The following is a 12764-nucleotide window of genomic DNA, read 5'->3' on the forward strand; positions in this document are numbered from 1 at the left end:
GGGAAGGTCTGGAGGACTTGGTTAGGAGGGTACCTATTGGTGAGAAGCTCTTCATAGGAGGAGACCTCAATGGCCATGTGGGTACATCTAACACATGTTTTGAAAGGGTGCATGGGGGTTTTGGCTATGGCATCAGGAACCAAAAAGGAGAAGACGTCCTGAGCTTCGCTCTAGCCTATGACATGGTCGTAGCTAACACACTCTTTAGGAAGAGAGAATCCCATCTAGTGATGTTCAGTAGTGGTCCTCACTCTAGCCAGATTGATTTTGTCCTCTCTAGAAGAGAAGACAGACGCGCCTGCATTGATTGTAAGGTGATACCAGGAGAGAGTGTTGTCCCTCAACATAAGCTGGTGGTTGCTGATTTTCGATTTAGGATCTGTGTCCAGCGGGGTAAGCGCGCCAAAGTCGCTAGAACAAAGTGGTGGAAGCTCAAGGGGGAGCATTGATACGTCCAAAACGTATCCACTTTCCCGAACACTTTTGCTATTGTTTTGCCTCTAATTTGTGTACTTTGGATGCAACTAACACGGACTAACGCTGTTTTTAGCGGAACTGTTCTGGTGTCTCGTTTTTGTGCAGAAATCCAACTTTCAGGAAAAACCTCAGGATTTTGACAGAAGGCCCTATTTTCCCAGAAAACTCACGGAGCCAGAAGGGCAAGTCAGGTGGAGGCCCGAGGGCCCCACACCCTAGGGCGGCGCGGCCCAGGAGGGGGGCGCGTGGCCCTAGCGTGTGGTCCCCTCGGCAGGCCTCCGACGCCCTCCTTTGGACTACTTATCGCCCTCGACCTAAAAACGCGCGGGGAGAAGTCGAAGTCGCCAGAAACCCTCCAGAACGCCGCCACATCGCGAAACTCCGTCTCGGGAGCCAGAAGTCTCCGTTCTGGCACTCCGCCGGGACGGGGAATTGGAGGAGATCATCGCCGCCATCACCACCAACGCCTCTACATCAACCAGCCATGTTTCCCCCATCCATGTGTGAGTAATTCCCCCGCTGTAGGCTGAAGGGGATGGTAGGGATTGGATGAGATTGGTCATGTAATAGTGTAAGATTGTTAGGGCATAGTGCCTAGTGTCCGTAATTGGTACTTTGAAGATATTGTTGCAACTTGTTATGCTTAATGCTTGTCACTAGGGCCCGAGTGCCATGATCTCAGATCTGAACATGTTATTGTTTCATCATGATATTCATTGTTTATGGTCTTACCTGCAAGTTGTATACACATGTCGTTGTCCGGAACCAATGGCCCCGAAGTGACGAAATCGGGACAACCGGAGGGGATGGTAGTGATGTGAGGATCACATGTGTTCACGGAGTGTTAATGCTTTGCTCCGGTGCTCTATTAAAAGGAGTACCTTAATATCCGATGAGATTCCCTTGAGGCCCGGCTGCCACCGACTGGTAGGACAAAAGATGTTGTGCAAGTTTCTCATTGCGAGCACGTACGACTATAATTGGAACACATGCCTATTGATTGCTTTGTACTTAGACACCGTTTTATTATTATCACGCAAATGCCCCGCTTGATTGTTACATGAGTTTCTCTCATCCATGCAACGCCCGTTATCCGTCCCCGTGCCTACAGTATTTTAATCCTCGCTCGTTTACTATAATCACTACTCTGCTTGTCTCGTTACTCTGTCTCTTTGTTATTTCACTATCGCTACTCGCTATAAAGTCATGCACTACTCGATAAACTCTTGCGAGCAAGTTCGTTTCCGAGTGCAGACTGAATTGAAAACTCCGCTGTTAAGGCTTTCAAGTATTCTTTTTCTCCCCTTGTGTCGAATCAATAAATTGGGTTTTACTACCCGCGAAGATTGCTGCGATCCCCTATACTTGTGGGTTATCAAGACCGTTTTCTGGCGCCGTTGCCGGGGAGCATAGCTTTATTTGGAAGTTCACTTGGATTGATATTGTTCGCTGCAAATTCTCCATCATGGGTAAAACTCGCGATCCTAAAGTAGCCATATTACCATCCACTACAAGAAAAGGTACAACTCTGGGTACCTCTGCTGCTCTTGATTCACCATCTGTGATTGATAAACTTGTTTCACCGCCACAAGCTTCACTTGCTGGTACTTCTGCTGAATCTGAAAACTCTTACGATGTTGATAATGTTTCTGCTGTTCTTGATGATAGTGGTTCATTGGGATCCTTTCTAGATGCTACAATTGCTAGGTCTAGACATATTGAAAATACTGAAACTCCTGATGCTACTACACCTGTTAATTCACCTGAACTTGATTATTCTAGTGATGATCCTGATGAAGATTATGTGGAGCTTAATGATGATCTTATTAATAGATGCAATGCTACTGCTGATGCAAGTAAAATTAAAAAGTTTCTCACACAATATACTATTAGACATAAGTTATCTCCTGATCCTAAATTTGCCACATCTCCTATATGCATTAAGGATAAAGATTATGATTTTTCTCTTGATCTATCTCATATAGCTATTGTAGAGAAAGCACCCTTTTGTGGTACTGAAAAAGAAAGTGTCTGTAGAACACATGATTGAACTTTCTTCTATGAGTAGTTTGTTTTTCGATGATATCAAGATGCGTACTTACTTTGTCGCTAAAATTTTTCCTTTCTCATTAAAGGATGATGCTAAAACTTGGTATAATAATTTGCCTCCTAGTTCTATTAAAAATCCAACTGATTTGCGTGATGTTTTCTTTTGAAAATACTTTGCTGCTAGTGCTCAACATGTTGCTTTACAGAGAATTTATAGATTTGACCAGGGAGATGAAGAGAAATTGCCTGAGGCTTGGGCAAGATTTTGTTCTCTTATCAGAGCTCGACCTGGACATGATTTAGAAAAGAATGATTTACTTGATATATTTTATAGTGGACTAACCATTGAGTCTAGGGCATATTTGGATAGTTGTGCTGGTTGTGTTTTCAGGAAAAGAACTCCAGACGAAGCTGAAAAATTATTGGCTAAAATAGGCCGGAATCATGATGATTGGACTACGCCTGAACCAACTCCAACGCCAATATTGAAGAAGAGGGGTTTAATTAAATTGAATGATGAAGATATGAGGGAAGCCAAGAAGTCTCTCAAGGAGAAAGGTATTAAATCTGAAGATGTGAAGAATCTACCTCCCATAGAAGATATATGTGAGATAATTCCCCCTTCATCCATGATTGAGGTAAACTCCCTTCAGCGCTTTACTAGAGAAGATATTCCGTATCCAAAACCTCCTGTGCAATGCTTAGATGAATTTGATAATTATATTGTTAAGCAAGAAAATTTTAAGATGAGAGTAGAGAATCATCTAATGGAAAATTCTCAAGCTATTAGCAATTTGCATGATATTGTGGAGAGAACCTCTAATGATGTTAAGATGCTTGTTAAACATTTTCAAATGGTTCAAACTCAAATTGATCAACTCACTAAAGTTTAAAATGACTTATTACAAAATAATTCTAAAGAGAAACATGCTTATGAAGTAACAACTAGAGGTGGTGTCTCTACCCAGGATCCTCTATATCCTGAAGGGCATCCCAAAAGAATTGAACAAGATTCTCAACGCATTGAACCTAGAGTTCCTTCTAAGAAAAAGAAGAAGAAACATAAAAATGTTGTAGAATCCTCTGAATCTGTTAATGATCCTAATAGTATTTCTATTTCTTATGCTGAAACTGAAAGTGGTAATGAACATGATAATAATAATGGTAATGATAAGAATGATGTTTCTGATAAAGAAGAGGTTGAAGAGGAACCTGAAAAGCAAGATAAAAATAAAAAGTATACTAAAGAAGATTTTATTGGTAAGAAACATGGTAATAAAAGGGAACCATGGGTGCAAAAGCAAATGCCTTTTCCTGCTAAGAAACTAAAATCAAAGGAAGAAGAACACTATAATAAATTTTGTGATTGGATGAAACCTTTATTCTTGCAAATCCCTTTGATTGATGCTATTAAATTGCCTCCTTATTCAAAGTATATGAAAGATATTGTTACTAACAAAAGGAAAATCCCCAATGAGGAAATTTCCACTATGCTTGCTAATTACTCTTTCAATGGCAAAGTTCCAAAGAAGTTGGGCGACCCGAGTATACCTACTATTCCTTGTTCTATTAAGAATAATTATGTTAAAACTGCTCTATGTGACTTGGGAGCCGGTGTTAGTGTTATGCCTTTTTCTATCTATAAGAGACTTTACTTAGATAAGTTGATACCTACTGATATATCTTTGCAAATGGCTGATAAATCTACTGCTATTCCTGTTGGTATATGTGAGGATGTTCCTGTTCAAGTTACTAATAATCGCTTGATATTAACTGATTTTGTTGTGTTGGAAATGCTCGAAGATGATAATATGTCTATTATTCTTGGCAGACCTTTTCTTAACACCGCGAGGGCTTTTATTGATTGCAATAAAGGAAATGTTACTTTCAATGTTGATGATAGGGAGCACACCGTCTATTTCCCCAAGAGGATTGAAAAAGCATGTGGAGTTAATACTATTTCTAATGTGAGAACTATCAAAGTTGGAACTATCGATTGTCCAATATATGAGCCTAAAGAAGAATATCAAACTCTTGTGATTGGATCCATATCAATACAATTCAAGGTAACATGATTGATTTGAGGTTTATTTCTTCATATGCTATGTAAAATTTATTTGGTGGCAAGACTTGATCAACCTTGTTAACAAATACTTTTTATATGCATAGAGGACGTAAACAACATTTCTTTCTTCCTCCACTTGCTCTAGTTGCTGTAGCACTTTTATTTTGCAAAGTTCCTTAGTTATTTAGAGATTTCAAAATTCTTCCTGGCCAGTAATAATAAACTTAATACCCAGAAATGTGAATTTTTCAAAGTTTTCAAAAATTCACAAAAATTATACCGTTGGTCCTATTTTTCGAAGAGGCACCTGGGAGCACCTGGGGATGACCAGTGGGGCACCCCAGGGTGGCACCCCACAGGCTGGCGCGGCCAGCAAGGGGGGCGCGCCACCCTGGTGTGTGGGCTCCCCTTTGCCCTACTTTAGCATCTCTTCCTCCCACACTCTTCTCTCTCCCGAAAAAATCGACACCGGCTTCCTCTCACTCGTGTTTTTGCTTAAGAACTCCAGATTTCTCGATCTCTTTGCTCAGCCCAGATTTCGTCTCGAAATTTGGCACATTTGCTCTTCGGTATGTGACTCCTTCGATTATCTAAGTAGAATTTTGTTTGGTGGAGTATATCTTGCATATTTTGCTGCTGTAGGTAACATGTTTAGTGAGCTTGCATGCTTGTTCTAAGTGGTAGAAACTAGTTTTGATGCATGATTAGTACTCTAGCAAGTTCCTATGGTAGTTTCCCTCAATTATATGTCACCAAATCAAGTTTTATATTGTTTGTTGAAAAATTTCAAAAAATGGAAGGGAGTAGGCACCAACTTAACCAACAAGAATTGGAGGTGCAACAGGTCATGAGAGTTCACCGAGAAGAAGGAGTATACCCCACTTACTATCCGTGCGTGGATTTTATGAGAAGTGCAGGGATTTTACAAGATGTTCAAAGACTAATCTCTCGTGCAGGATTGGATGATTTTGTTGATGGTGAACCATGCCAATATGCAAAACTGACTATGTCAGTAGTGCAAGATTTTAAATTCAATTGGTCACGATCTAACCCCATGGTTCGAGTACAAAATTTATAATAAAGCTCGTCAACTTGCCATTCAATGATTTTTGTGCAGCAATCGAGTGCCGCAATGGGGATCATGCGAGAAGATAAAGGGATCGCCGCAAGAGTTCTTGGACCTCTTCAAGATGATTTGTCATGGAAGAAGCTTCTCAGAGGATGGTGGTAAAATCAGTAGCATTCATTTCCCAGCTATTCGCTACTTTGCTTATTTCATTACCAAGTGCGTTCTCGCAAGAAAGAATGGAAGTAAAATATCTATCCAGGATCTAGCCTTTCTAGCTGCTGCATTACAAGATAATAGGACTTACAACTTGGGTGCTTTGATAGCCAACAGACTTGCTACTAACCGTGAGAAGGGAGGAATTTGTGGAGGTCTCATCGCCTCTCGCTTATTAGCTATGCATAATGTAGAACCTCACCATCTTGATATTCAGCTCCCCATAGAAAAACTTGACATAGTCTCCATGATTAAGCATGAATTTGTTTCTGATTCGTCTAATTTGAGCAACCTGTCTTACAGAATAACATTTTACAAGAAATATTGGACAATAACTAAGAAAGTTGAAAAATTAGTAGGATTGCCTGCACCTTCTCTGTTTAACCTTGATTCCAGGGAGGATTGGTCGATCACGGAAAGTGCGGTTAATGCATACATAGAGGGAGGAAGCCATCGTGCAAGAGGCAACACGGAGGAGGCCGAGGAACACCTCGATTCATCATCCGATGCAGCTGAGCTCTTCGCATCCACAAGCTGGGTATGAGGAACCCCACGTTTTTCTTCCGCATCGGTACCTTATTATGACTACTCCATGTATGATCCACCGGCGTGGAACCCGGACCCTCGTCAGGGTTGATCTCCACTTAGGCCAAAAGCCTAAGCTTGGGGGGAGGTATACCGGCATCACTCATTCTTTGCATATTATGGTTGCTGTATACTTGTACATAATTGTTTAGTCTCTTTGAGTGGTTTTCTAATGAGAGGGAGATGATATTTGGGGAAGTGCTGCCTGAAAACAGATTCTGGACTGTTACTAGAAAAATTCGTGCGCACAGCCAGAGCGTTATTTTGAGCTGCCAATTTTTGTGCAGGTTCCCCAGGTTGTTATCTAACTTTCATTAATTGAACACTTTTCGAGCTGAGCAACGGAAGAGTTTTGTAAAAATCGATTTCTGTACTGCTGTCAGGTTTTGGCAGATTTCTGCCATCTCGCTTTTCTGTGTTTCTTTTAGTTTTCATTTTCTTGTTCTTGCTTTGTTTCTTTCCTAAAAACACAAAAAGACCAAAAATATTTCTGTTGTTTCTCTTCATCATTTGTTTATCTTGGTTTCTTGCATTTGTTTTGCTTTATTTGCTATTGCTAGTTTGCTATAAGAAAACCCAAAAAGATTTTGCTTTGTTCGCTTGCTTCTTTTTATTCTTGTTCTTAAATTCGAAAACACCAAAAATATTTGCTGTTCTTCTTTGGTTTGTAAAGTTAATTATGAGTTCAATGGTCTTCGGTGGCTGGAGCATGGTTTTCATTTCATATTATCCAAGCTACACAAGTGAAAAGGCAATAATGACGATCTACGACAATCTGATTGTGGTGAGAGGCTGGTATGAACTCTATTTGTTTTCATTTTTGTACATATACTCATCCATGTGAGCATGCTTAGTTGGTTCATGTGAGGTATATGTCATTTAAGAAAGTCTAGTAGTTCATGATCTCTCATGTTAGCTCCAATTTATTAATATGAGTAGCATGTCATGGATGTTTGCTTGCATTGTTTTATTCATAGATAGGTATGATATTGTGGTATCCTCCTCTCGAATAATTCGTTTGAATTAACTTGGCACATGCTCACGCATGCATATGACTGAACGAGAGTCAATTAAGCCTCAATGATTTACATTGCTTCAGAGTTCTGGTATCACTTTTATGCCTCAGTTAATTTATTTTGCCGCAAGCATGATTATGACAATTCATCGCTCTCTTGATTTGTCGCTCCCTAGTCTTTTTCTAGCCTTCACTTGTACTGAGCAGGAACGCATGCTCGTGCTTCCAAACACATGAAAACCAAGTTATTCCAGAGTGTCCACCATAAATACCTATGCATGGCATTTCAAACCATTCCAAGTAAATTCTCATGCGCTACCTTTAAACCTTCAAAATGCTTCTCAATTTGTTTTAACATTTCATAGGTCATGAGGAAGTATGTGGTGTTTAGCTTTCAACCTTGTCATTTACTCTTGACGGATTTTCATATGGACTAGTGGCACATCCGCTTATCCAATAATTTTGCAAAAAGAGCTGGCAATGAGGTTCCCAGCCCCAATTAATCAACTTCCACTAATAATTCTCTTCACATGTTTTGCTCTGATTCATCAGTAAGCAACCTAATTTTGCAAATAGACACTCCTCCATGGTATGTGATTGATGGAAGGCACCCGAGGATTCGGTTAGCCATGGCTTGTGTAAGCAAAGGTTGGGGGGAGTGTCACCCATAATAAAACTAAAATACATGTGTAAACAAAAGAGAAGAGGGATGATCTACCTTGCTCGGTAGAGATAACGTCCTTCATGGGAGCCGCTCTTGAAAGTCCGGTTGGCGAGGTAGTTGGTGTACCCATTACCATTCGTTGACAACAACAAACACCTCTCAAAATAATTTTACTCCTGCTTTACAAATGAAAAGCTCTAGCGCATGTTAATCCCTGCTTCCCTCTGCGTAAGGTCAATCTTTTACTTTTATGTTGCGTCTCCATCCTTTCTTTGAGCACTTTCTTGAGAGCACAACTGTCATTCTTAGTGTAATATGCTTGTCTCAAAATATGATTGATTGTGGTATAACTTTGATGCTTTTATCTTTGACAATCACTATTTCTAGTCTTTCTATGAACTTCGAGGTGCTCGAGCATTTATGTTTTGCTGATCAAATATGGGCAAGCGAGATACCACTCTATCATACTCTTTTATGAACATTGCAATCCTGCTTATATACATGATTCATGATGCTTATTATTAATTGTTGGTACCTTTCCATGATTGATATAGCTATTAGATGATCTTATTTGCATGTATCTTATTATGAACTGCCTAAGTGTTAGCCATAGCATGAGAATATTTACATCATATGAACAAATGTGTTCGTGAAAGTTCTTTTATCGCTCGGTTGTTAACTGAATTGCTTGAGGACAAGCAATAAGCTAACCTTAGGGGAGTTGATACGTCCAAAACGTATCCACTTTCCCGAACACTTTTGCTATTGTTTTGCCTCTAATTTGTGTACTTTGGATGCAACTAACACGGACTAACGCTGTTTTCAGCAGAACTGTTCTGGTGTCTCGTTTTTGTGCAGAAATCCAACTTTCAGGAAAAACCTCGGGATTTTGACAGAAGGCCATATTTTCCAAGAAAACTCACGGAGCCAGAAGGGCAAGTCGGGTGGAGGCCCGAGGGCCCCACACCCTAGGGCGGCGCGGCCCAGGAGGGGGGCGCGCGGCCCTAGCGTGTGGCCCCCTCGGCAGGCCTCCGACGCCCTCCTTCGGACTACTTATCGCCCTCGACCTAAAAACGCACGGGAGAAGTCGAAGTCGCCAGAAACCCTCCAGAACGCCGCCACATCGCGAAACTCCGTCTCGGGAGCCAGAAGTCTTCGTTCTGGCACTCCGCCGCGACGGGGAATTGGAGGAGATCATCGCCGCCATCACCACCAACGCCTCTACATACACCAGCCATGTTTCCCCCATCCATGTGTGAGTAATTCCCCCGCTGTAGGCTGAAGGGGATGGTAGGGATTGGATGAGATTGGTCATGTAATAGTGTAAGATTGTTAGGGCATAGTGCCTAGTGTCCGTAATTGGTACTTTGATGATATTGTTGCAACTTGTTATGCTTAATGCTTGTCACTAGGGCCCGAGTGCCATGATCTCAGATCTGAACATGTTATTGTTTCATCATGATATTCATTGTTTATGGTCTTACCTGCAAGTTGTATACACATGTCGCTGTCCGGAACCAATGGCCCCGAAGTGACAGAAATCGGGACAACCGGAGGGGATCACATGTGTTCACGGAGTGTTAATGCTTTGCTCCGGTGCTCTATTAAAAGGAGTACCTTAATATCCAGTAGATTCCCTTGAGGCCCGGCTGCCACCGGCTGGTAGGACAAAAGATGTTGTGCAAGTTTCTCATTGCGAGCACGTACGACTATAATTGGAACACATGCCTATGTATTGCTTTGTACTTAGACACCGTTTTATTATTATCTGCAAATGCCCTGCTTGATTGTTACATGAGTTTCTCTCATCCATGCAACGCCCGTTATCCGTCCCCGTGCCTACAGTATTTTAATCCTGATGTTTACTATAATCACTAATGCTGTCTCTGTTACTTCTGCTGCTCGTTATTTCACTCACTGCTACGCTACAAAACCGTTACTATCGATAAACTCTTGCGAGCAAGTCTGTTTCCAGTGCAGCTGAATTGACAACTCCGCTGTTAAGGCTTTCAAGTATTCTTTGTCTCCCCTTGTGTCGAATCAATAAATTGGGTTTTACTACCCGCGAAGACTGTTGCGATCCCCTATACTTGTGGGTTATCAAGCATCCCAGGCTTTCAAGGAGAGGGTTATTAAGGAGGGCCCTTGGGAGGAAGGAGGCGATGCAAACATGATGTGGACGAGTATGGTGACCTGCTTGCGGAAGGTCGCTGTAGAGGAGTTTGGGGTGAGTAAGGGAAGTAGAAGGGAAGCTAAGGATACCTGGTGGTGGAACGATGAGGTCCAGAGGGTTATTAGGGAGAAGAATGACTATTTCAGATGCCTATATCTGGACAGGAGTGTAGCTAACATGGAGAAGTACAAGGTGGCGAAGAAGGCTGCAAAGCGGGCGGTGAGTGAAGCAAGGGGTCGGGCGTATGAGGACCTCTACCAACGTTTAAACACGAAGGAAGGCGAAAGGGACATCTATAAGATGGCCAAGTTTAGGGAGAGGAAGATGAGGGATGTCAATGAAGTCAAATGCATCAAGGACGGAGAGGATCAGCTTCTTGTGAAGGATGAGGCGATCAAGCGTAGATGGCGGGAGTACTTTGACAACCTTTACAATGGAGAGGTTGAGAGCTCTACCATTGAGCTAGACGACTCCTTTGATGATACCAGCATGTTCTTTGTGCGACGTATCTAGGAGTCTGAGGTTAAGGAGGCGTTAAGGAGGATGAAAGGAGGCAAGGCGATGGGTCCTGATGGTATCCCCATCGAGGCGTGGAGAGGCCTTGGAGACGTAGCGATAGTATGGCTAACTAAGTTTTTCAACCTCATTTTTCGGTCAAACAAGATGCCCGAAGAATGGAGGCGGAGTATTTTAGTACCAATCTTCAAGAACAAGGGGGATGTTCAAAGTTATACTAATTACCGTGGAATCAAGCTGATGAGCCATACTATGAAGCTATGGGAGAGAGTCATTGAGCACCGCTTAAGAAGGTTGACAAGCGTGACCAAAAACCAATTTGGTTTCATGCCTGGGAGGTCTACCATGGAAGCCATCTTCTTGGTACGACAGCTGATGGAGAGATATAGGGAGCAAAAGAAGGATCTTCATATGGTGTTCATTGATTTGGAGAAGGCCTATGATAAGATACCTCGGAATGTCATGTGGTGGGTCTTGGAGAAACACAAAGTCCCAATAAAGTAAATTACCCTCATCAAGGATATGTATGATAATGTTGTGACAAGTGTTTGAACAAGTGATGCCGACACTGATGACTTTCCAATTAGAATAGGGCTACACCAAGGGTCGGCTTTGAGCCCTTATCTTTTTGATTTGGTGATGGATGAGGTCACAAGGGATATACAAGGAGATATCCCATGGTGTATGCTCTTTGCGGATGATGTGGTGCTAGTCGATGATAGCCGACCGGAGGTTAATAGAAAGTTAGAGTTGTGGAGGCGAACTCTAGAATCGAAAGGTTCTAGGCTTAGTAGAACTAAAACTGAATACATGAGGTGCAGTTTCAGTTCTACTAGGCCCGAGGAGGGAGAGGTTAGCCTTGATGGGTGATGGCGTGTATTTCACACGTTCGTTGGGCAACCCCAAGAGGAAGGTATGATGCGCACAGCAGCAAGTTTTCCCTCAGAAAGAAACCAAGGTTTATCGAACCAGGAGGAGCCAAGAAGCACGTTGAAGGTTGATGGCGGCGGGATGTAGTGCGGCGCAACACTAGGGATTCCGGCGCCAACGTGGAACCCGCACAACACAACCAAAGTACTTTGCCCCAACGAAACGGTGAGGTTGTCAATCTCACCGGCTTGCTCGTAACAAAGGATTAACCGTATTGTGTGGAAGATGATTGTTTGCGAGAGAAAATAGTAAAAACAAGTATTGCGGCAGATTTGTATTTCAAGTATTAAAGAATGGACCGGGGTCCACAGTTCACTAGAGGTGTCTCTCCCATAAGATAAAAGCATGTTGGGTGAACAAATTACAGTCGGGCAATTGACAAATAGAGAGGGCATAACAATGCACATACATGACATGATAAGTATAGTGAGATTTAATTGGGCATTACGACAAAGTACATAGACCGCCATCCAACCGCATCTATGCCTAAAAAGTCCACCTTCAGGTTATCGTCCGAACCCCTTCCAAGTATTAAGTTGCAAAGCAACACACAATTGCATTAAGTATGGTGCGTAATGTAATCAACAACTACATCCTCGGACATAGCGCCAATGTTTTATCCCTAGTGGCAACAACACAACACAACCTTAGAACTTTCTGTCACTGTCCCTGGTGTCAATGCGAGGCATGAACCCACTATCGAGCATAAATACTCCCTCTTGGAGTTAAAAGCAGAAACTTGGCCAGAGCCTCTACTAATAACGGAGAGCATGCAAGATCATAAACAACAAATATGTAATAACTTGATAATTAACATGACATGGTATTCTCTATCCATCGGATCCCGACAAACACAACATATAGCATTACAGATAGATGATCTTGATCATGTTAGGCAGCTCACAAGATCCAACAATGAAGCACAATGAGGAGAAGACAACCATCTAGCTACTGCTATGGACCCATAGTCAAGGGGTGAACTACTCACTCATCACTCCGGAGGCGACC

Source organism: Lolium rigidum, chromosome 5 (genome assembly GCF_022539505.1).
Source record: "Lolium rigidum isolate FL_2022 chromosome 5, APGP_CSIRO_Lrig_0.1, whole genome shotgun sequence".
Lineage (NCBI taxonomy): Eukaryota > Viridiplantae > Streptophyta > Magnoliopsida > Poales > Poaceae > Lolium > Lolium rigidum.